General features: G+C 41.0%; 1 protein-coding gene across 4 annotated transcripts in view; it reads left to right on the top strand.

Annotated features, from left to right (window-relative positions):
• LOC137371345 (LIM and senescent cell antigen-like-containing domain protein 1) overlaps nt 1–25,299 on the top strand; it is a 195,035-nt gene that overhangs the window by 18,544 nt on the left and 151,192 nt on the right. Inside the window, exon 1 of one of the 4 annotated variants that reach the window (XM_068033799.1) lies at nt 13,533–13,551. The exons of 1 other annotated variant lie outside the window; for it this stretch is intronic. The gene's annotated coding sequence lies outside the window, so the exon portion shown is untranslated. Of the gene's footprint in view, nt 1–13,532; nt 13,552–17,699; nt 17,779–22,685; nt 22,801–25,299 lie in introns of those variants that run through there. 2 more of the 4 variants (XM_068033798.1, XM_068033797.1) reach the window with 2 other exon arrangements.

The following is a 25,299-nucleotide window of genomic DNA, read 5'->3' as shown; positions in this document are numbered from 1 at the left end:
TCATTTGCAGGTTTCAGTATAATTTCCTCTAGGCCTATAGCTATATCATTAATCAGTGAACAGAAGTGGCTCCAGAACTCAATCCTGTGAGAAGCCACTGCCCACATCTAACCACTCTGGAAAAACTGCTTGTTTTCTCCCTTCTAATCAATTTTTAGTCCAGTTTCCTCTCCTCCATCTAATTCCATACCCCTTAATTTTTCCTGATGATGTCCTATATGGTACCTTGTCAAAGGCTTTCCTAAAATCCATGTAGCCTACATATATGGTATTTTTGCACGTCTACTGTGTATTTTTCCTCCTCAAAAGGTTCCTGAAGTTTGTCAAGTACGATTGTTCCATTTGAAATTGTGCTAGCAACTTTTAGCTATTTTCTCTTTATCTAGATATGTGGTAATTTCATTCCTAATTAGAGACTCAAAAATTAAAAAAAAAAATCTGCCACAGATGTTAAGTTAACTGGTATGTAATTATCTGGATTAGCTACTCTCCAATCCTTCAATTTGAAACATAACTCCATACAGGGAATTGTCAACTTGAGCCAAAATCAAAGGAACAGATTTATATCATTTGGTTTGTAGAAGGAATTCCAAAAGTCTTCTCTAGGCAAATTAATAGTAAAAGGGTACTAAGAAGAAGGGTGGGGCCAGTTAAGGACCAAAAAGGGAAACTACGCATGGAGGCAGGGGGCATTACTGAGGTACTAATTGAGTACTTTGCATCTGTCTTTACCAAGGAAGATGCTACCAAAGTCATGGTAAACGAGAAGATCGTTCAGACACTGGTTAGGCTAACAATTGATAAAGAAGAGGTATTAGAAAGGCTGGCTGTACTTTGAAGTTAAGTCACCAGGACCGGATCAGAAGTAAGGGAGGAAATTGTGGAGGCGCTGGTCATAATATTCCAACCCTCCTTAGATACAGAGGTGATGCCAGAGAACTGGAGAATTGCAAATGTGACACCCTTGTTCAAAAAAGGATGTAAGGATAAATCCAGCAATTATAGGCCAGACAGTTTAACCTCAGTGGTGGGAAAGCTTTCAGAAATGATAATCTGAAACAAAATTAATAGTTACTTGGACAAGTGCAGATTAATGAAGTAAGGCCAGACCAGATTTGATAAAGGCAAATTGTTTATAAATTGATTGAGCTTTTTGATGAGGTGACGTAGAGGGTTGATGTGATGTACATAGACTTCGAAAAGGCATTTGATAAAGTGCCACATAATAGGCTTGTCAGCAAAGTTATAGCCCATGGAATAAAAGGGACAGTGGCAGCATGGATACAAAGTTGGCTAAGTGACAAGAAACCGAGTAGTGATGAATGGTTGTTTTTCAGATTGGAGGAAGGTATATAGTGGGGTTCCCTAGGGGTTAGTATGAGGACCACTACTTTTCTTGATCTATATTAATGACCTAGACTAAGGTGTACAGGCACAATTTCAAAATTTTCAGATGACACAAAACTTATAAGTATTGTGAGGAGGATGGTGATAGACTTCAAGGGGACATGTCCATCCATTCCACCAGCCTATCTAATGAAATTTAATGTAGAGAAGTATGAAGTGATGCATTTTGGTAGAAAGAACAAAAGGCAATATAAAGGGCACAATTCTAAAAGGGGTGCAAGAACAGAGACACTTGAGGTATTTGTGCACAAATCGTTGAAGGTGGCAGGGCAGGTAGAGAAAGTGGTTGAAAAGGCATATGCGATTCTGGGCTTTATAAGTAGAGGCATATGCTTTCCCCCGCAGCGGGTTTGCAGGCGGGGAGAGCATAAAATTGAGTGGGATGGTGGTGGTGCGGGTCGGCGAGGTGCAGTTCCTGCCACCGTACTGCCTCCACCAAAATTTAGTCCAGGGTGGGAAGGCCTGTGAACAGCTTCCCGCCCCGCCACTAATTGAGGCCCTTTAACTGGCAATTAACCCCCAACTAAGGGCCTCTTCCCTCCCCTACCGCCTCCACAATTAGTCATGTAGCAGGGGACCCTGTCCCTGCACGGGAAGCACGGCACAAAAAAACCGTGTGGGCTGCTTCCTGGCCCTGGATATTGAGTGGAAGTCCCTCCTTTAAAAGGCACGGTGCCTGAACAAGTGACCTGGCATCAGGAAGGGGTAGGGCCTGTTGAGAGCCATCCCCCTGCCCTTGCTGCTGACTCCCCTGCCCCCGCGAGACCCCTCCCACCTTGACCTGCCTGGGTCCAGCGACACTCTTTGGCCTCCGTTAGGTGCACCTCCGCAGCAGCCATCGCCTCCGCAATGGAGCTGCAGCTGCTGCCCTCTGATTGGCAGCTCTCCAAGGGCGGGTCTTCTGGAGATGGAGTCCTTGATCCTCTGTAAGGTCTGCCGCTGTCCATTTAAGTGCCTGATTAGCACTAAATTTGGCAGGCCTTCCGGAGAAGAGGCAACCTGGGGATTTCTGTGTCTCTTTTTCCGCACGAGATCCTCACCGCCAGCATAAAATTCCCCCCCCAATAGAGTACAAAAGCAAGGAAAGTTCTGATGAACCTTTATTAACGGCCTCAACTGGAGTATTGTGTCCAATTCTGGGCACCACACTTTAGGAAGAATGCGAAGGCTTTAGAGTTTACAGAATAGATTTGAGACTTTTTCCAGGAATGAGGGACTTCAGTAACGTGGATAGATTGGAGAAGCTGGGATTGTTCCCTTTGCAGAGGAGAAGGTTGAGAGGAGATTTGATAGAGGTGTTCAATGAGGAGTCTAGACAGAGTAGATTGAGAAAAACTGTTGGTGGAAGGGTCGAGAACCGGAGGACACCAATATAAGATGAATGGCAAAAGAACCAATGGCAACATGAAAAAATTTTTTATGCAGCAAGTGGTTAGGATCTGGAATGCATTACCTGAAAGTGTGGTGGAGGGAAATTTAACCACGGCTTTCAAAAGGGAATTGGATAAGCATCTGAAGAGAGAAAATTTGCTGGGCAGTGGGGTAAAGGTGGGGGAGTGGGACTAGCTGAGTTGCTCTGAGAGAGCCGGCGCAGACACGATGGGCCAAATTGCCTCCTCTTGTGCTGTAACCATTCTATGATTTGAATTCAACGCCCATCGGTGAAAGGGCTGTTTTCTAATTCACTATGCCACTACATTGCGATTAATTGAAAGTAGGTTTAACACTGAACACGTTTTAGAACAAGATTTCTACCAATGGGAAAAGTTTTAATATTGTTTTAAATCCTCAGTTTTGCTGTAGCAAATGGTATAGCTGTAGCTTTCAGAATGCAACATTTCAAAAGTGTGGATACATTACCAATAAACTAGTACTGGGAATGAGAAATTAATATATAGCCAACAGTTAATTTGTGACATGAGTAATGCTGATGGGGACCTGTTTTCATGTCTGATTTGTCTTCTGATGCGTATGCAGCATGGTCGATCATTGAAGTAGGGAAATTGAAATATTTACAACAAAGAATATAATCCCAAAATAAGGACTGTCGAACTGGAATGTAGATTTAATTTTTGGGGACATTAAGAAGAGGTGGAAGAAAAGGCAAGATGGATTTAGAACAAAAGTTAAGGCAGCTACCATTAAGCTGTGAAATTAAAGTGTGAAATAGTCTGAAAAGTTAAAAGTTATTTTACATGTATTCAAATATCAACAGTAGTAATTGAGATATACCGGACCTTACCATAATTATAAAAGTATTAATTTAAAGGCATTTACCTATTACAAATTTAGATTTGGTAATTTATGAATAGTTTAATAGAGGTAATTTTGCACAGTTATCTCATGCCAGAATAAAAATATAGCCATTTCCTGGAGAAACAAAAGCTATGTTTACAATCATCATGCTTAGTGCTTCTGTGGTCACAACTACACAACGTAGCCTCGGGCAAATAAAACATCATCTTCTTTCTTCTTTGGCCTCCTTGTCTCGGGAGACAATGGGTAAGCGCCTAATAAAACATGGAGCTGACATTATTGCCTGGTTTATGGCTTACTGCCGGAAGTAGATAACAAAGCCATGGCAGTTTGAACATGGATATTTCAACTAAACAATAAATAGTATTGTACAGTATATACATGACAACATTTCAACAGAATTCTTTGCAAAACTGTCTTTTATAAAGTCAAACTTCTAAAAGGACTGTTTTTGATCTGTTTAGACTGTGAACCCTTTTCAGGTCTGCTGCTTTCATTCAATTCAGCATCTATCATTTTGAATAATTCTAATGGCCACAAATTGGAGTGAGTTTGATTTTTCTAAATTTGTATAAAGGAATGCAGTATCTTAGTACATATTTATACATAGTTAAATGGGAGGCATGATTCTACAGTTCAGTAATTGAGCAATTTATGTGCAGTGTTGGCACAAGGCAGTCTATTTTCTAGATTTAGCTTAAAGCATATTAATTTAGTGTGTAGTATAATTGTGAAGGAAATGCTACCAAGACATAGTTTTATTAGTGTGACTTAGTTTGTGCCAAAGTATGTGGATGGTACATTACTAATACTGAGTTCACCTGACAGTTACTCTTGCTTTATTGCATGATTTTCCTCCACACAAGATCAGGGGGCAGGTTGTTCCACCTTGCCCGTCTAAGAGTGAAGTCCAAAGTACGGAAAGTCCTCATCAGAGAACTCCTCTTTGCTGACGATGCTGCTTTAACATCTCACACTGAAGAGTGCCTGCACAGTCTCATCGACAGGTTTGCGGCTGCTTGCAATGAATTTGGCCTAACCATCAGCCTCGAGAAAACGAACATCATGGGGCAGGACGTCAGAAATGCTCCATCCATCAATATTGGCGACCACGCTCTGGAAGTGGTTCAAGAGTTCACTTACCTAGGCTCAACTATCACCAGTAACCTGTCTCTAGATGCAGAAATCAACAAGCGCATGGGAAAGGCTTCCACTGCTATGTCCAGACTGACCAAGAGAGTGTGGGAAAATGGTGCACTGACACGGAACACAAAAGTCCGAGTGTATCAAGCCTGTGTCCTCAGTACCTTGCTCTATGGCAGCGAGGCCTGGACAACGTATGTCAGCCAAGAGCGACGTCTCAATTCATTCCATTTTCGCTGCCTCCGAAGAATACTTGGCATCAGGTGGCAGGACCGTATCTCCAACACAGAAGTCCTCGAGGCGGCCAACATCCCCAGCTTATACACACTACTGAGTCAGCGGCGCTTGAGATGGCTTGGCCATGTGAGCCACATGGAAGATGGCAGGATCCCCAAAGACACATTGTACAGCGAGCTCGCCACTGGTATCAGACCCACCGGCCGTCCATGTCTCCGCTTTAAAGACGTCTGCAAACGCGACATGAAGTCCTGCGACATTGATCACAAGTCGTGGGAGTCAGTTGCCAGCGTTCGCCAGAGCTGGCGGGCAGCCATAAAGGCGGGGCTAAAGTGTGGCGAGTCGAAGAGACTTAGCAGCTGGCAGGAAAAAAGACAGAGGCGCAAGGGGAGAGCCAACTATGTAACAGCCCTGACAAACAAATTTTTCTGCAGCACCTGTGGAAGAGCCTGTCACTCTAGAATTGGCCTTTATAGCCACTCCAGGCGCTGCACCATACACCACTGACCACCTCCAGGCGCTTACCCATTGTCTCTCGAGATAAGGAGGCCAAAGAAGTTGCTGCTGGTCTATTCTAGGTCAGCAAACTGTGTGTCAAATTGAAGTGAACTTCTATATCAATGAAGTGAAGAGAAAAGTAGCAGAGTCCTAACCTTTTGCACTTGGGCACCTACACCACCCTAAAACTGGCCAAGTAGTGGCATTGGCACAAGTTATGGAGATGTGGGAACATAGGAACAGGAGTAGGCCATTTAGCCCCTCTGTGCCATTCAATGAGATTATGGCTAATGTTCTAACTCCAGAAACCTGTCTTTGCCTCCTATCCCTGAATATCTTTGGTTAACAACTTTATATCTGAGAGAGACTTTTAACAATTGGCCCACTGTCACCTGTTTGCGGAACAGAATTCCAAACGTCCCCTACACTTTGTGTGTAGAAGTGTTCCCTAATTTCATACTTGAAAGGTCTGGCTCTAAATTTTAGACTATCACCTACTCTTAAACTCCCCAACCAGCAGACCTAGTTCCTCTCTCTCTCTCTACCCTATCTGTTCCACTGAATATCTCCAAAAATTAATCAAATCACCCCTTTATCATCTAAATTCCAGGAAATGTACTGTTAGATCGCGTGATCCCTCCTTGTAATTTAAGCCTTGGAGTCCAGGTATCATTCTGGTAATTTCTAATTTGCACACCCTCCAAGGCCAATATATTCTTCCTCAGGTATGGTACCTGGAACTGCTCACAATAGTACAGGTGTGGTCTAACTAGGGTTTTGTATGGCTGAATCATTTCTTCTATCCCCTTGTATTCTCGTCTTCTAGATCTAAAAGCCAGCATTTTATTATTTTCTGTACTTGTTCATTATATTTTAGTAATCTATGTACATAAACCCCCAAAGTCTCTCGGACCTCCATTTTTCACCATTTAGGAAGTATTCTGTTCTATCTTTTGTCGGTCTAAAGTGGATGACCTCGCACTTGCCTATATTCAAATCCATTTGCCACACTTTTGCCCATTCAGTTAATCTATTAATATCTTTGTATTTTTATGTTTCCATCTACACTGCTTATGCCACCTATGTTTTGTGTCACCAGCAAACTTGGATATGTGGCTTTCTATCTCATCTTCTAAATTGTTAATAATTACAGTGAATATTTGAGGCTTCAGCACAGATCCTTTTTGGGCACCACTAGCTACATTAGAGTACCTGCCCATTATCCCTACTCTACCTGATGCTACTCAGCCAATTTCCTAATCTGGTCAATAATTTGCCTTCAATTCCATGAACTGGCAGCAGTCTCTTACAATGCCTTTATCAAATGCCTTCTGGAAATCCATATAAGCAATATCCAATGACATTCCCCTGTCTGCTACTTCAGTCAGCTCTTTGATTTTTTTTAATAAAATCAGATTATTCAGGCTAGCCTACCCTTTACAAATCCACTCTGGCTGGCTGACTTTGATCAACTAAAAAATTTCAGTGTTCAGTCACTCTATCCTTTTATCCTTAATTATAGATTCTGGCAGTTTCCTGACAACAGATGTTCGGCTAACTGGTTTATAAGTCCCAGGCTTCCCTCTCATCTTCAAATGAGTTGAGGTGTGTGACTGCCCTTGATGTCAAGGCAGCATTTGACTGAGTATGGCATCAAGGAGCCCTAACAAAACTGGAGTCAATGATAATCGGGGGAAAAACACTGTTGCTTGGAGTCATACCTAGCACAAAAAGATGGTTGTGGTTGTTGGAGGTCAGTCATCAAAGTCCCAGAACATTGCTGCAGGAGTTCCTCAGGGTAGTGCTGGGCCCAGCCATCTTCAGCTGCTTCATCAATGACCGTCCCTACATTATAAAGTCAGAAATGGGGATGTTCGCTGATTGCACAATATTCAGCACCATTCGTGACTCCGCAGATACAGAAGCAGCCCAGCTGCATATGCAGCAAGACCTGGACAACATCCAGGCTTCGGCTGATAAGTCACAAGTAACATTTCCGCAACACAAGTGTCAGGCAGTGACCATCTCAATCAAGAGGGAATCTAACTATTTCCCCTTGATGTTCAATGGCATTAGCATCACTGAATCCCCAACTATCAACATTCTGAGGGTCACCGTTGACCAGAAAATGAACTGGACCAGCCACATCAATACTGTGGCTACAAGAGCAGATCAGAGGCTGGGAATTCTGTGGCGAGTAACTCACCTCCTGACTCCCCAAAGCCTGTCCACTATCTACAAGGCACAAGTCAGGAGTGTGATGGAATACTCTCCACTTACCTGGATGGGTGCATCTCCAACAACACTCAAGAAACTCTATAGAATCCAGGACCAAGCAGCCCACTTGATTGGCTCCCTATCCAACACCTTTAACATTCACTCCCTCCACCACTGACGCACATTGCAGCAACTCACTAAGGCTCCTTTGACAGCACCTTCCAAACCCACGACCTCTACCATCTAGAAGCACAAGGGCAGCAGATGCATGGGAACATCACCAAGTTCCCCTCCAAGCCACACACCATCCTGACTTGGAACTATATTGCCATTCCTTCACTTTCAAAATCTCCCTTCCTAACAGCACTGTTAGTGTACCTGCACCCCGAGGACTGCAGCGGTTCAAGAAAGCAGCTCACCACCACCTTCTCAAGGGCAATTAGGAGTGGACAATAAATGCTGGCCTTGCCAGCGACGCCCATATCCCCCGAATGAAAAAAGAATAGCAGAGTGACATGCACAATTTTTCAATCTGAAGGCATAGTTCCCAAATTTGGAGAAATTTGTAAGATTATAGTTAAGGTATCTGCAATGTTCTCACCTACTCTCTCTCCCTCTTTAAAATCTTGGGATTGAAGCCATCTGGTCCTGGAGATGGCTCCAGTTGACTGACTGACTCCTCATGCATACATAGATGGATGATATCTTGGAGTCTGCAAAATGAGGTAACTTTTTTGACTCCTACAATACTGAAGCCTTTCTCAAGTGGAGAAACTCCTATTTGAGATTCTCTTTTGCGATCCTTTCAAATGTATGGAGATATTTTGGGAAGGTAACACTATTTAGCTGTATTACCTAAAGTAGGAATATGATTATGGGTTAAATTTATAACTATTTATGATTTTGCTGTTGCGGGTTTGAGCTGTATATTCAGGACTCCAGTGTGCTGTGCCGGTGTAGTTTTTGATGTCTGCTGCACTAATTGTGCAGTTTGTTGCATCAACTAACAGATGTATAAATGCATTAATAAATGTTAATATTGTGTTCAACTCTAAGAAATTTCAATGACAATGAAAGGTAACTAGATTGATACTTTTGAAACTTAATTCTTAAAGTATTATTGAATTTCATGTAGTGGACTTTTTTATACTAATCAGCTTGGTTAGATCTCTACACTGTACCCTTTAATTGATAATTCCACATATCTAGATTTTATCATGTTGATATATATTTATATATATTTTGAAATCCTGTAGGAAACGTTATAAAATTTTGTCCAGACTTTTTCGTCCTAATCTATTCTCTGTTCCACTCTTTTAGTAATTATGATTATAGCTTATTGTATTTATGCTCAAGACTGGCATAGTACTCTGGATTTAATGCAGGTTGTAAAATGTTCACATTGGGATATCAAAATGCACACACCAGACTAAGCTGCATGCATGTGCATACAAAGAAATATTTTTACAAAAATGTGGTTATACATATTTTGTGGAATAAATAATTTGATCTTTCAAATGTTCTCTTAAAATTTCAACAATAATTTATTAAAGATCCCCAGAAGTTCGTTTTCTACATTCACATCACAATCCTATCGATGTGATTTAACAATGAGATTCTCATTCGTTCGGTGAAAGTTGAACTCTCCGCATTGGCATTAAATGAATGAACGTAAATCTGCCTGTGGACTCTTGTGAAATGTACTGTTTCAAAAAAGTCCATCTTTTCTCTCTTAACTGCTGTTTAGCTGTGCCTGCCAATTGATGTCTAATTGACAAATGGTTATGTGGACATGATCCCATGCTGTGCCAAGTGCTATGAATGCTGCAAAGGAATGTATGTGTGCCTGGTTTGGTGGTTTAGGTGCTTTTCTGCAGAAGTCCTTATAGAATCAAAGAAAGTTTACGGCACAGAAAGAAGCCACTTGACCCATCGTGTCTGTGCCTGCCAAAAAACGAGCCACCCAGTCTAATCCCACCTTCCAGCATTTGGTCCGTAGCCCTACAGGTTATGGTACTTGAGGTACATATCCGGACTCCTTTTTAAATGAGTTGAGGGTTTCTGCTACTGTCTTTTCAGGCAGTGAATTCCAGACCCCCACCACCCTTTGGGTGAAAACATTTTTCCTCATCTCCCCTCTAATCTTTCGACCAATCACTTTAGATCTATGCCCTTAGTCACTGACCTCTCTGCTAATGTAAATAGGCCCTTCGCATCCACTCTATCAATCAGATCTCCCCTCAGCCTTCTCTGTTCCAAGGAGAGCAACCCCAGCCTATCCCATCTTTCCTCATAGCTGCATTTTCCCAGTCCCGGCAACATCCTTGTAAATCTCCTCTGTACCCTCTCTAGTGCAATTACATCCTTTCTGTAATGTGACCAGAACTGCACACAGTACTCAAGTTGTGGCCTAACCAATTAGTTATACAGTTCCAGCATAACTTCCCTGCTCTTGTATTCTATACCTCAGCTAATAAAGGAAATCATTCCATATGCCTTCGTAACCACCTTATTGACCTGTCCTGCTACCTTCAGGGATCTGTGGACATTCACTCCAAGATCCCTCACCTTCCTCTACACCTCTCCGTATTCTCCCATTAATCGTGTATTCCTTTGCCTTGTTTGACCTCCCCAAATGCATCACCTCACACTTCTCCAAGTTGAATTCCATTTGCCACTTTTCTGCCCACCTGACCAGTCCATTGAAATCTTCATGCAGCCTACAGCTGTCCTCCTCACTATCTACCATATGACCAATCTTTGTGTCATCTGCACACCTCATAATCATGTCCCCTACATTTATGTCCAAATCGTTAATATGTACCACAAAAAGCAGGGGACCCAGTACTGTGCCCTGTAGAACGCCACTGGAAACAGCCCTCCAGTCGCAAAAACACCCATCAACAATTACCCTTTGTTTCCTACCACTGAGCCAATTTGGGATCCAGCTTGCTGCACTTCCTTGGATCCCATGGGCTTTTTTTTTCAATCAGTCTGCCATGTCAAAAGCCTTGCTAAAATCCATGTAGACCACATCAACTGCACTACTCTCATCAATCTTCCTTGTTACTTCTTCAAAAAAATTCGATCAGGTTGGTCAGACAAGATCTTCCCTTAACAAATTCATGTTGACTATCCTTGATTAATCCATGCCCTTCTGAGTAACAGTTTATCCTGTGTCTCAGAATTGATTCCAATAATTTTCCCACTACTGAGGTTAGACAGACTGGCCTGTAATTATTCGATCTATTCCTCACTCCCTTTTTAAGCAGAGGCATAACGTTAGCAGTCCTCCAATCCTCCAGCACCACACCTGTATCCAGCGAGGACTAGAAAATGACGGTCAGACCTTCTGCTATTTCCTCTCTCTTGCTTCTTTTAACAGCCTGGGATACATTTCATCCAGCCCTGGTGATGTATCAACATTCAAGGATGCTAATCCCATAAATACTTCCTCTCTCCCTATGTTTATCACATCCAATACTCCACACCCCTCTTCCTTAACTACAATATCTGCATCATCCCCCTCTTTTTGTGAGGACAGACGCATAGTATTCATTAAGAACAATACCAACATCTTCCACCCCTACATATAGGTTACCTTTTTGGTCTTTTATGGGCCCTATTTTTTCTTTCCCATCCACAGCATAATGACTCGTCACCAAATCACACCTTGATCTCTCTCCCTCCTGGCACCTTCTCTTTCAAGCAGTTCACTTTATCTTCTCTCTGCTCACCACTGCTTCTGTGCTGTTTGGCTGCTTATCCAATATCCAGTGTTGAATGAACGGCAGTTATTTCCAGTTGAACATTAGGAAGACTGAAGCTATGTGCAACCCCCGCTCCCCCCCAACCTTTGCCACAAGCTGTAACTAAATGACTGACTCCATCACACTCCCCAGCCACCATCTTGGGTTGAATTAGAGTACTTATGTCCCATTGGACCCCGAACTGAATATCAAACCTCATATCTGCTCCATCGCCAAGAGTGTCTACGTTCACCTCTATAAGATTACCCATCTCTGCCCCATCTCACTTCATCTGCAGAAATCTTCATCCACGTCCTTGTCACTTATAGACTGGGCTGCTCCTGTTCTCTCCTTGGATAGCTTCTAATTTTCTATGCCCCAGAAACTTGAGCTCATCCAAAACTCGATTGCTCGTTTCCTAACTCATGCTAAGTTCCGTTCACCCATCACCCCTGTGCTTACTGACCTAAATTGGCTCCCTGTCCAGCAATGCCTCAATTTAAAAATTCTAATATTTGTTAAATCCCTCCATAGCCTCATCCCTCCGTAATGCTGTAACCTCCTCCAGCATTACAACTCTTCGAGATCTTTATGCTCCTCCGATCTTTGCCTCTTGCACATTTTAGATTTTCGTTGTTCTACCACTGCCAGCTGTGCCTTCAGCTGCCTTGATCCTGAGCTCTGGAATTCCCTCCCTAAACCTCTTGACCTCTCTGTCCTTTTTAATTTGCTTCTGAACAGCTATCTCTTTTTGACCAAGGTTTGGGTTACCTGCCTTAATCTCTTTGTCTAATTGATGTCTAATTTTGTCTGATAACATTCCTGTGAAATGCCTTGGAATGTTTTTATCATGTTAAAGGTGCCAAATAAATGCAAGTTGGTGTTGAGTTGTGCCAGTTCACCCTGATCCAACATTCCTGCCTCCCACCCCCTGCCACTTCACCTGGAAACTACATTTGTTCTTGACTTCATGGGTGATTTACTAGGGTCTTTTTTTTTAAGTTTGTGAATTTCAATTATTAACAAATTTTTAATCTTTCCGATGTGGCTCTTGAATGATGCTCATGAAAATATGAAGTGGTGAACACTATTTTAATTCATTCTAAGGATCTAGGTGTCTCAGATAAGGTTGGCAATTATTGCACATTCCTAGTTTCTGAACGGTTTGATACAATTGAATGGCTTCAACCACATATTTAAAATTAACAAATTACACATCAAACCATTGGGATAACCGGCTTAAAGAAAAAATGCCGCTGTGAGAGGCATAAGCTAAATGTAAACTGGCATAAACAAAATGAGTAGAAATATTTTTTCAATATAAATAGAGATCCCAAAACTGCAGAAGTATTGGAGCTTCATAATTAAAATTTTTAGATGTTCTTCTTCCTGCCCCCTCCCCCGCATGTGTAAGTACTTCCAGAGAATTAAGCACATATTGTCGGAGTCCTGCATCAGTCAAGGATAATTGTTCTGAATTTAAGATGTGTAGTGTCTAATTGGCAGTGCTTGATGCAAAGCTTAAATGCAGGGTAATCGTTTTGGGTGATGTGTAAAGCACTTTACACTAACTTCTAGTCTCAATGATCACTGCTTTTTGGTGTTGAATTCCAGCTTTGCATTGTGCACTACTCCTTTGGAAACAGAGTTGAGAATACCCATTCTAGCTGTTTAAAAAGTCAGACTGGACTTTGTATTTGTTTGTCATTAGTGTTGTTGTGCTTGTACTATGTTGCTGATTGTTTTATGTAACTATCTGACAATTATTAGATATCTTGTAAGCTGTTGATGAATTTTCACAATTTCCGTTGGAATTTGTTTCCCTTCAGTCAACATTTTTGTAATTCACTGTGGTTTGGGACTGATGGACTGATAAAAGATTAACATGTTTCAATTGTAGCTTAAGCTGGAGGAAAACTTGCAGCTGTTTGAGGCTTCCCATTTTTCAGCCACATCATTGTATTGCTTTTGTCCCTTTTACTTACAAATATTAAAGTAGACCAGGTGCAACTTGTACACCAGGGTTTGTGGTGCTGCCCAAATGGTTTGTAGGAAATATGCCTTTGCTTTTTTTTTTGAATGACCAGTTAGAATCTGAACTTAAGGTACCTTGTCATCAATTAATTAGGATAAATTTATGGGATATGTGAGTGTGAGAATGGGGCAGTAGTATTGGTGTGATTACAATATGGTAGGAATGATTCTTTAGAGACTGTATAATGGAGAGAGTGCATCTTTCGTTCTAAGGTTTCAAAAGTAAAGAGGAAAGACAAAAGGGTTTGTTCACTGCCTATGAATAAATATTCGATAATTGTAACAACTATCCCTTGTTTTCAAGGACAATTGCCAGTTATGGCTGTGTACATAAAACTAAAGGACTATTTTGAGGATCCGAATGTGTATAAGCATAATTGTGTTTTTTTAAGCGGGGAAGGTTGCGTGTAAAGAATGAGTGGTATTTTCTCTTCTACAACTGAAACTAATTTTTGTGTGTGTGTCTCTGTCTCTGCCAAGTGACAATCATCAGTGATATTTACTTTTCCATCTAGGGGACACATTAATTTATTATGTCAATCTTATGGTAAATAACCTGTAATTATAAATCAATGATTATGATCAGCTCCTTCATATCCTGTAGGACATGCTACAAAACTATCAATTTTGGGCATGAAATTTTACAATATTTTTCTGTGCATATGCTTTCAGATTGCAATTGACAGAAGCCAGTCTTCTAAAAAGAGCTTTCAATAACATGTTTTTTGGGATTGCTGTTTGTAAAAAATATTATAAAATATACGTAAAGAATGAAGAGGCATATTGTGTACAAAACAGGATTTTGTTACAGATTGTACCTTCTCATTGAGCCATAATTTACTGTAGGAGTGTCTTGCCCTTGCCAATTTAAGCTCAGTATTTTGCAAGTTGCTGGAAGTGCAAGCTGATAATGCAGTGAGGGAAACATGGCATTTAGGACCTGAATGAACAGGGCAATCAATATTTATCTCCTTAACCAATTCGATTGAAGGCTTGTCAAATAATGCAAGTACTGAGAAGGAAGTGTAAATTAGAGTGGGTGAATTCAATATCAAATCAGGTACAGAAAGAGAAATGGACTAAAAGAATGATTGGATTGAGAGAGAAAAAAAGAATACCAAGAAAAAGTTTTTTAAAAACAAGTTTTCATTTAAAATTTCAAGAGTGAGACTCTGCACTTGTAATAGGTAATTTTCAGGTGCCAGGGAGATTCATTGGCAGTAATTAAACTTAGCCCATTGTTAAAATAATCAGCCTTAATTAGTTATGTGTGGATCTTGCATGGCTCCAAATCAGAATGGCTCTCTGCATCACTTCAGACCAGCTGTAAGTTTTTGTAATAAGTTTAGTTTGTATCCACCATGTAAGTAAAAGGAAGAGAGTAGCTAAAGTAAGTGTGGGGCCCTTAGAGGATGAGAATGGGGAATTAATAACAGGGAAATGGCAGATAATTTAAACCAATATTTTGCATCAGTCTTCACCATAGAGGACACTTTAAACATCCCAACAATAATAGATGAACAAGGTGTAAATGGGAGGGAGGAAATTGTAACAATCTCTATCACAAGGGAAAAGGTGCTGGACAAACAGCTGGGACTAAAGGCAGACAAGTCGCCAGGACCTGATGGCCTGCACCCAAGGGTTTTAAAAGAAGTGGATGCAGAGATAGTGGAGGCATTGATCATAATAGACCAAAACTCACTGGATTCCGGTAGGGTACCAGCGGATTGGAAAACCGCTAATGTGATACCCCTATTCAAGAAAAGAGGGAGACAAAAAGCAGGAAAATATCGACCAGTTAGCTTAACATCAGTCATTGGGAAAATGCTTGAGTCGATTTTTTTTTTTAAGGAAGAAATAGCAGGTCATTTAGAAAAACATAATGCAATCAAACAGTCAACATGGTTTTATGAAAGCGAAATCATGTTTGACAAATTTGTTAGTTCTTTGAGGATATAACCAGCAGAGTGGATATAGGTGAACCAGTAGATGTTGTGTATTTGGATTTTCAGAAGGCGTTTGATAAGGTGCCACATAAAAGGTTATTGCACGAAATAGGAGCTCAGGGTATTGGGGGTAATGTGTTGGCATGGATTGATATTTGGCTAATAACAATAGAAGGCAAAGAGTCAGGGTCAATGGGTCTTTTTCAGGTTGGAAAGCCGTAACTAGTGGGGTGCCACAAGGATCGGTCCAAGGGCCTCAGCTATTTACTATCTACATTAATGACTTGGAGGAAGAGGCAGAGTGTAGTGTATCTAAATTTGCTGATGATACAAAAATAGGTGGGAAGGCATATTGTGATGAGGACACAAAAGAATCTGCAGAGATATAGATAGGTTAAGTGAGTGGGCAAAAATTTGGCAGGTGGTGTTCAGTGTGGGAAAGTGTGAGGTAATCCACTTTGGTAGGAAGAATAAAAGGGCTGATTATTATTTAGATGGAGAAAGACTACAAAATACTGCCGTACAGAGGGATCTGGGTGTTCTTGTACATGAAACACAAAAGATTCACGTGCAGGTGCAGCAAGTAATTAGGAAGGCAAATGGAATTTTGGCCTTTATTGCTAGGGGTTTAGAATTTAAAAATAGGGAAGTCCTGTTACAACTCTACAGGGTGTTGGTGAGGCCACACCTGGAGTACTGCATACAGTTTTGGTCCCTGTATATAAGGAAGGATGTACTAGCATTGGAGGCAGTTCAGAAAAAGTTCACAAGGCTGATTCCTGGGATGAAGGGGCTGTCTTATCAAGAACGGCTAAACCGGTTAGGCCTTTATTCATTGGAGTTTAGAAGAATGAGAGGTGATCTTATCGAAACATATAAGATTTTAAGGGGACTCAACAGGGTAGATGTTGAGAAGATGTTTCCACTAGTGGGGTAATCTCGAACTAGGGGACATAATTACAGAATAAGGGGGCACACATTTAAAACAGATGCGAAGGAATTTCCTCTCTGAGGGTGGTGAATCTCTGGAATTCTCTGCCTCAGAGTTGTGGAGGCTAGGTCACTAAATGTATTTAAGGAGGAGACAGGTAGATTTTTGAAATCTCTGAAAGTCAAGGGTTAGGCAGAGCTGGCCTGAAAGAGAAGTTGAGGACTGGGACAGATTAGCCATGATCTTATTGAATGGTGGGGCAGGTTTGAGGGGCTGAATGGCCTACTCCTGCTCCTATTTCTTATGTACAGCAACTTCACACCGCTCAATGGATTTCAATGGTGTGTCAAACAGCGCGATGCTTTTTTTTCGTAAAGCTAATGGCAAAGCGCCGCAAATCGGAGGAAAACCTTTGGATTTCCATCTTTAATCATGCTCTTGAAGTAGCTGTAACATTTGCGCTATTGGCTTCGCCATTATTTTGACAGTTATGAGCCACAGTGTCTTCTATTAGCTGTTCCAGAATGGCTATCCTGTTTAGCTGCCATTTTCAACCTTTTCTGCATAGAGTATGACATAACCATTAATGTTTTTGAAAACAGTTAGTCTCTTTGTATGTGACTTAAACTGATACCTTCCCAGAACCTCAGTAATCAGGCAGTGTTTTCCTATCCTGTCTGTGTTTGAACTTGTTGCTGTCTGTTATAATGTAGAATCTGTATTGGTGGGAATCAGAATTACATCACTTAGACAATTTATTTCTTTGCAAGGTTAACCTTTAGTTATCTGAGTACTGCATCCATGCACAGCATTAGATAATTGTGTTTGCACAAGTCCTGTATTGAATAGTTTAGTGTTTTGTCTTGGGCACACCTGCATGTACAAATATATATTTTACTGCCAACATTACCACCTTTCTCCCTGTTGGCTGGGGAAGGGAGTGGACATGTTTGCTAGGTATGGGGCAATATGTTATAAATTCCAATAGCTGAGTTGTGCAATTGTGAAAGTTTCAAACCGTGTGTATGTCGAAGACCAAAATAAGCAAATGAATAAAATTTTAGTTGCAGCACTTGCTGATGCCACAAAAACGTGCATAAATTAAATCCATTTGGCTGTTTAAATGCATGCTCTTATTGATTGTTTCTTTGACGAGGTTCTGGTCCATAGCAACCTCCCATAAGAGGGCTATAAGGGACCAGGATTGAGTTTTAGTTTTGGCTGATATTCTGCCTTCCCTTGCAGATGGAAGGGAGAGGGGAAGTGGGAGCTAGTCAAGAATGCCTGTTTCCGAGAGGATTTCTTAACAACAGTGGACACTTCTGAACATTGCTCCATCCTCCCTTGTCTTGTCCACAATGTAGGTTTAGCCTATATTTATTTTAAAATCCATGTTTTTAAAGTACCGTATTCTATTCTTCAATGGTTTCACAGCAGCCCCTGTAAGCGGAGCACACCTGTATGCTCCAGAAACTGTACCTTTTCAAGAGTCAAGAAACAAGGGAGGGAGACATTCAAATACTGAAGGTGATGCAAAGAAGAGCCACAAGCTGATCTCTGGTGTTGAAGCTCTGAGTTGTGAAGAAATACTGGAGTAATTTGAGGGTTTTAGCCTGGAAAGGAGATGTCTGAAAGGTGATCTTATAAAGGCATCAAGATAGTTAAGGGAATGAAGATGATAAATCCAGAATACAAGTTGAAATTAAATTGAGTAGGACATGAGGACAAAGGATCAAACTAGTGAAAGGTGAATTTAAGATCGAGGTGAAGACGTTATTTTTCATACACACAGTGATCAGTATTTGAAATGTAGTAGTGAAGGCAAAAACCCTGAAACCATTTAAGAAGTAAATTAGTTGTAGCAATAGGTGGACTGTACTATCTTTCTGGATAGATGTGTTAAGATGGGCTGATATGATCTGGCATTTCCAAGGTTAAAACTGTGGAATAGCAATTACTCCAATTGCAGTAATATACATACCAAAATCTAAACTGGGATTGATGCATCTCAATGGTAGAACATCAAAATACAGAGCAGATGTTTTACCGGCTAAAATAACATTTATTTACAAACATGATGAAGCATCAGAATTTGGCACTACAAGAACTGTACAATAATAAGTCTTGTCTACAAGAACCCTGTACAGCGTATCACCGCGAAGCGATGGTCATATCTCAAAAGTGATTGTAAGGCAAAAACTTATGATTGGTCCAAATAAGCACTTTCTGTTCGCTAGCATATTTGCTCACTAATTGCAATCAAAAAACATTTTTTTTCCCACGTGATTGGCTGGAAAAGCTAATGGACGTGCCATCCAATTGAACACAGCCATATGAAGCTCCATTTTATTTCTTCACTTGGGTCCCTGCTACAAACTCCATTCCATAGTCACTGACTCGATCCCTCTCCCTAGCCACTGTCTGAGGCTGAACCAGACTGTTCACAACCTTACATCCTACTTGACCCTGAGCTGATCTTCCAACTCCATATCCTCCCTCACCAGCATCTCAGAATAGAACCATAGAATGGTTACAGCACAGAAGGAGGCTATTTGGCCCATCAAGTCTGTGTCCGCTCTCTACAAATTCTTTCCTTTCAGGTGCTATTGAATTTGCCTCCACCACTCTTTAAGGCAGTACTTTCCAAATCGTAACCATTTGCTGCATGAAAAAGCTTTCCCTCATGTTATCTTTGGTTCTTTTGCCATTCGCTTTAAATCTGTGTCTTCTGATTCTCGACCCTCCCACCAATGGGAACAATCTGCCTACTTCCAATTCCGTAACATCGCCTGTCTTGGTCCCTGTCTCAGCTTATCTGCTGCCAAAATCCTCACCCAAAGTAATAACTGATTAAAAAAAAAAAAATTCTGTTCCCTATATCCTAACTTGTATCAAGTACCATTCACCCATCAACCCTGTACTTGTTGATATACGTCAACTCCTGGTCTGACAATGCCTCAATTAAAAAAAATCATCATCCTTGTTTTCAAATTGTCCGTGGACTTGTTCCTCGTCCTCTCTGTAACCTTCCCCAGCCCTACAACCCCCCAATCTCTGTGCTCTTCAAATTCTGGCCTCTTGCACATCTCCGCTTTTCATCACTCCACTATTGGCAGCCATGCCTTCAGCTGCCTTGGCCTTACACTCTGGAATTCCCTCGCCAGACTCCTGCCTATCTACCACTCTCTCTCCTCTTTTTAATATGTTCCTTAAAACCTACCCCTTTGACCAAGCTTTTGGTCACCTGCCCTAATATCTCCTCATGTTCAGTCAGATTTTATTTGATAACTCCTGTGTTGCATCATGGAATATTTTACTACATTAAAGATGCTATAATGTCAGTTATGAAAAAACTGAAAATAACTTTTACATCAAACACAAGGAATCGGGTATATGGAGAAAGCGGGGCAGTAAATTGATTGCTGTTTGATCGAGCTAGTGCAGACCTGATGAGCCGAATGGCGGCCTTTTGTGCTGTACTATTTCATGATTGTGAAATTCTGTTTAAAAGAAAACCACAAAGCTTACCCATAATCATTTAATGTTAGAAATGCTTACAAAAAGTTTCTTCTGCAGAGTAAAGTCCTGGGGTTAAAGGCTTGACTTCTCTCTAAGTCCCAAATTGTATTTGGGTTTTAGAGATTTCCAGCTTCTGTTGATGCGTTCTGTAGGCAAGAGATGCATTATGGGAGTTGTAGCTTTCATCCTGCTCAGAGGATTATAGAATAATTATAAGATATGTACCCTTTAGGTTTGCACTAGTAATTTACAATAACTTTGTTATAAGCCATTTTGCTATCTGATTTATTCTGTAAATAAAGATTCTGCGCTAATATTGGAATGGAAGTTTTTTTTATATCTGAAGAGATCTGATGAAAGAGTTTACAGTGGTGCCATCTATTCACACATTCCATCATCACTGCTCTGTTCCGGTCTTACCGAAAACACTTGGCTCTGGAGCTCGTTGCACCTTTGAATGGATGTGAGAGCTAAATGTCTTGAGGAGTGGTGAGAATTGTTGTCCTCGACATCAAGTCGGTATTTGACTGAGAATGACTTCAAGTCGTCCTAGCATTACTGAGGTCAATGAGGGTGAAAAGCAAAACCTTCCAGTAGCTGTGATCATAACTTGACACAAAGGTATGTGACTGTGCTTGCTGGAGGCCAGTCATTACAACCTTAGGATATTGCTACAGGAGTAAGCCAGAAATGCATCTTCAGCATTGCTATCTTCTGCTTTATTAATTATCCTCCCTATGTTCTATGGTCAAGAGTAGGTCTTTTCAGTGACGCTTCCTCAATATTCAGTTCCATTCACAAATTCTCTGATGATGAAATGGGGCATGTCAGCCTTTTGCAGGACTTGAACTGCTTTCATACTGGGGCCAATAAATAGTAAGTATCACTTGTGTCACAAGTGCCAAGCCATGACTAGCTCCAGCAAGAAAAGGCCCTCCTTTCCCCTGAACTTCAACTGCACCAGCATTACCAAATTTCTCGCCATCGGACCTTGGACTTCATAACGTGGTTGGTCTAGTTAAGCTTAACACTGGCTACAAGAAGAAGGCAGAGGCCTAGTACTCAGCAACAGGGTGTCCATCTTCAACACCAGTGCATGCTGGCTGTAATATACACTACCCACGCAATGCTTTGCAGCAACTCACCAAGGTCACTTCAACAACAACTATCTTTGTGACCACTATCACTGAGAAGGACAAAATGCCAATGTTGTGGGAATGCCATCATCTCCAAGTCACACATCATCCTAACTTGGACATATTGTGCCAGATTTTGCTTTGAGTTCTTGTAAATGCCTTGGAATGTTTTAACATGTTGAAGGTGCTATATAAATGCAAGTTGTTGTTGCATGATCAGATACCAGGAGCTGCATGAAAACGGGCAGTGAAGATTTTTTGACTGGACTCTACTCGGCTCTACCCCATAACACTTGATTGATATCTATTACTTGCAATGTGGGTGGATGTGGCCACAAACCTGTAGTTTAATACTTCTCAGTGTGGTGGAACGCCACCCTGCCAGTTTTTTTTCCCTCCCAAAAACTTTTTTCCAATTATCCTTGGGTCTTCACACATTATTCTTCAGTCCAGATGATAAACAGGTGACCAACCAGTTCAGATGCCGAAGTGAGAGCTACCTGAAAGCACCCTGGAGTAGCTTCTTTTCTGTGGGGTGAAGTGCTTTATATCTGTGTGCAGATAAATACCAAGATCAAGAACCGTCTGCGTGAGCTACAGTCGTTTTGAAACTGCAACATTGAGACTGGAAACCTCGATGCATCACTAATCTGCCAGAAATGGAATGCCACTGCCCGTCACTATAGTAGGGTCAACTGTTTTTTGTATTGTGTGCTTGACTGTATGTTGAACTTTAATAAATACAGACACATGTACACAAGAAAATGTTTGCACTTGAAATAGTTTCTTTTAGTCAGGTAAATTTCCATTTGCAACGATGGTACTACAAAGAAATAAATTGCCAGTAGTTTTTCCATAGAATTTAGAGAGCTGCTTTTGAAAGAATTGAACCAAGGCACAATTTCTTATTCAGCATTTTGCTGGCCATCACTTGCAGTAAATATTTTTAGTACAGGTGTTTGAATTTGAGTAATTAATTTTTTGCAGACTGTTGTTCTTCCACCAATTAAATGGGTCTGCCTGGTTTATTGCAATTGCCAGCTTGTCAGCAGTGTGTTTTGTGGAAATCGGGTCTGTACAGGCAGCTGCAACAAAACCAAACATGGTGATTCAGTTCTCCATGAACTCTGTTACCACCATAAAGAGAAATGAAGAAGTGTCTTCATACATTTGTTTAAATTATGTCAAAGTTAGGGAATATGAAGCAAGATGTAATTTTATAGAACGTAGTAAATCAGAATTATTAAATAAAAGCTTTTGAACTTTTAAGCTATAAATTAAAGCGAGCATGTGTGATCATTCCAGCAAAATGTTGGATATGTTACTGAACAACATTTCAGACTGGGGCAAATGCAGAACAGGAAGAAGATGTTACTGTGGATAAGCGTATTTATGGTTCGATGATGATTCATGTCCAGAAGGTAAAACATTATTAGATTAGATTCTTTGGCAGCAGCAATGTCAGTTTTTAAGTAAATTTGGACTGCGGGTGGGGGAACAATTTTGAAAAGTACATACCAATTGACATTTCCCATATTAGGTTGCCGTGTCACAGGAGACTGCTTGGTGAAGTAGGAAGTGGTTTGATGTGTCAGTCAGTGAAGCTTTTTACAAAATAACTATATTGAGTCTCAAGATACAACATGCAAGTAGTGTAGCTGTTCTAAGTATTAGTGCAATCGTCTTCCTATGAGGAATTGATGAAACTTGCAGCTGCTCTTTGGGTCGTAAGTGTTAAGATTTTTCGGAGATTTCTGTCCAATTAATACAAAATGTGTGTTTATAGTCTATTTGTCTATTTCTGATCTTAATACGTTTAGGTAGTATAAGTGCATCAATGCTGGCTTCTCAGGCACCCCCTAACTATCGCCACCAACTGTTGGAACTTTTTTAGGAATAATATAACCTCATTCCTGTGAGTTGAGAATTCCTAACCCATGATTATTTGTTTCCAATTTTAATCAGCAGGAGGAACCAGAGCCAAGACCTAGCCTTTTCCTGCAGGGTAGAAGGAAAATTTAAGAGCGAGTCATCCTGGACCACTCCCTTGTGTCTTTTGAGAAGCAAGCAATGTTTGTCATATTGACTAGTGTGAGCTATCTGTAATGCATGGAGTGAGTCCTGGGATAACTGTTCAAGAAGGAATATTACCGTGTTTGAATATTTGAGATCTTCCCTAGTCACTCTGTGTGCTTCAATTTCTACTTCTCGTTACTTAAAACAGGAAGTTAATTTTGTCCTTGACAGGAAATCCTCTTATTTGAAAAGATTATTTTTGATAAAATCCTATCTTTGTAACTTTTTTTTATAATCAGTGTGGGATTTAAAATTCCTTTGTCCTGGCAGTGTCTCATTAAATACTTGTAAAGCTGTTCTGCATGATCTGCACAATTGTTGGGTTTTCTGGCTGCAAATGTTCAGCATCTAAACAAGAACTTTGCCACCTATACCTTTTTATCAGACCAGATTTAGTCTGGTTTGCTCTGCACCTCCACCATTTTCTGTATTCTGGAATTCCAGAATTTGTCCTATTCCTTTTGTCTTGTGCATTTCACAGTAATGTTTCATTAATAATTTCTTCCATATTCAATGATGTGAAAATCTGTTTTGTTATACTGAAATACAAATTAATGTATTTGCCTAAATGTTTTTCTTGGCTTCCCTAAATATGGGAAAGAATCTTTACACCGTCAAAAAACATGACCTTCCGATGAGCACTTCCTAGGATCCCAAATACCAACACACATTCCTCCTCATCTTTCCAAATATCAATTTCACATTTCTCAGCCACATTTTCTTATCATGCATGTCTCTTTTTTTCAAATCACCCTTATCTTGTATTTCAAGGTGTCACCCAAGGTCTTTGACCCACACCACTACTTCTGAATTGATGATGCAGCAGTGTCATGAAGGTGAGGGTCGCAGATCTTTGTTGCGTCTCAACTTGCTGTCAGCTTCAAATTTCCTGCTGATGTAGGATCCAGAAAAGCAGCAATTGTGCAGAACAGTTTGGCGAGTTTTTAAAAAAAAAAATATGGGATAGCCCAGCACAGGAAGGGAATTTTAAATCCCATGCTAATTTTTTGGCACCTCAGTCAAAAGTGGACTGTCCTCGGAAAGTATTAGAATGCACGGCATCTTGCAGAGAGCCCAGTCAACAACAAATAATTATGTAATCCATAAGAAGTAAATACATAGTATTTGAATACCCTGCTCTAAATACTCAGTTCATCACTTCTTTAAAAAAACATTTGTATGTAACCTAATCTATGGCTCCGGGGGCTCCAGAAAGAATAGTTCATGCCTGATTAATCTTAGATGTTGTTGAGGAAGTGCCATCCCAAATTGATTTGGGGGAAGAAGGAAAGCCATGTAATGTGTATCGAGAAAACCAAAAGGACTGAGAGTCATTATGGCACAGAAGGAGGTTATTTGGCTCATCAAGTTCATGCTGGCTCTCTGGATAACTCTACAGTCAGTCCCATTTCCCCCACTCCATCCCCATAGTCCCGCAAGTTTATTTCCAAGTACCTATCCAGTTTTCTTTTGAAATCAATCATCATCTTCATCACCACTCTTGAAGGCAGTGGGTTCCAGATCATCACTACTCACTGTGTTAAACAAGTTCTATCACATATCTTCCCCCCCCCCCCCCCCCCCCTTCATCTCTTGCCCCAAACCTTAAATCTGTGTCACCTAGTTTTTGTTCCCATCAGCTAATGGGAACAGCTTTCCTTTGTCTACCTTACCTTCTTTGGCCTCCTTATCTCGAGAGACAATGGATAAGTGCCTGGAGGTGGTCAGTGGTGTGTGGAGCACCGCCTGGAGTGGCTATAAAGGCCAATTCTAGAGTGACAGATTCTTCCACAGGTGCTGCAGATAAAATTTGTTTGTCGGGGCTGTTACACAGTTGGCTCTCCCCTTGCGCTTTTGTCTTTTTTCCTGCCAACTGCTAAGTCTCTTCGACTCGCCACACTTTAGCCCGGCCTTTATGACTGCCCGCCAGCTCTGGCGAACGCTGGCAACTGACTCCCACGACTTGTGATCAGTGTCACAGGACTTCATGTCGCGTTTGCAGACGTCTTTGAAGCGGAGACATGGACGGCCGGTGGGTCTGATACCAGTGGCGAGCTCGCTGTACAATGTGTCTTTGGGGATCCTGCCATCTTCCATGCGGCTCACATGGCCAAGCCATCTCAAGTGTCGCTGACTCAGTAGTGTGTATA

The sequence above is a fragment of the Heterodontus francisci genome, chromosome 6 (genome assembly GCF_036365525.1).
Source record: "Heterodontus francisci isolate sHetFra1 chromosome 6, sHetFra1.hap1, whole genome shotgun sequence".
NCBI lineage: Eukaryota > Metazoa > Chordata > Chondrichthyes > Heterodontiformes > Heterodontidae > Heterodontus > Heterodontus francisci.
The sequence above is the reverse complement of the archived record's forward strand: the minus strand, read 5'-3'. Positions and strand labels throughout refer to the sequence as shown.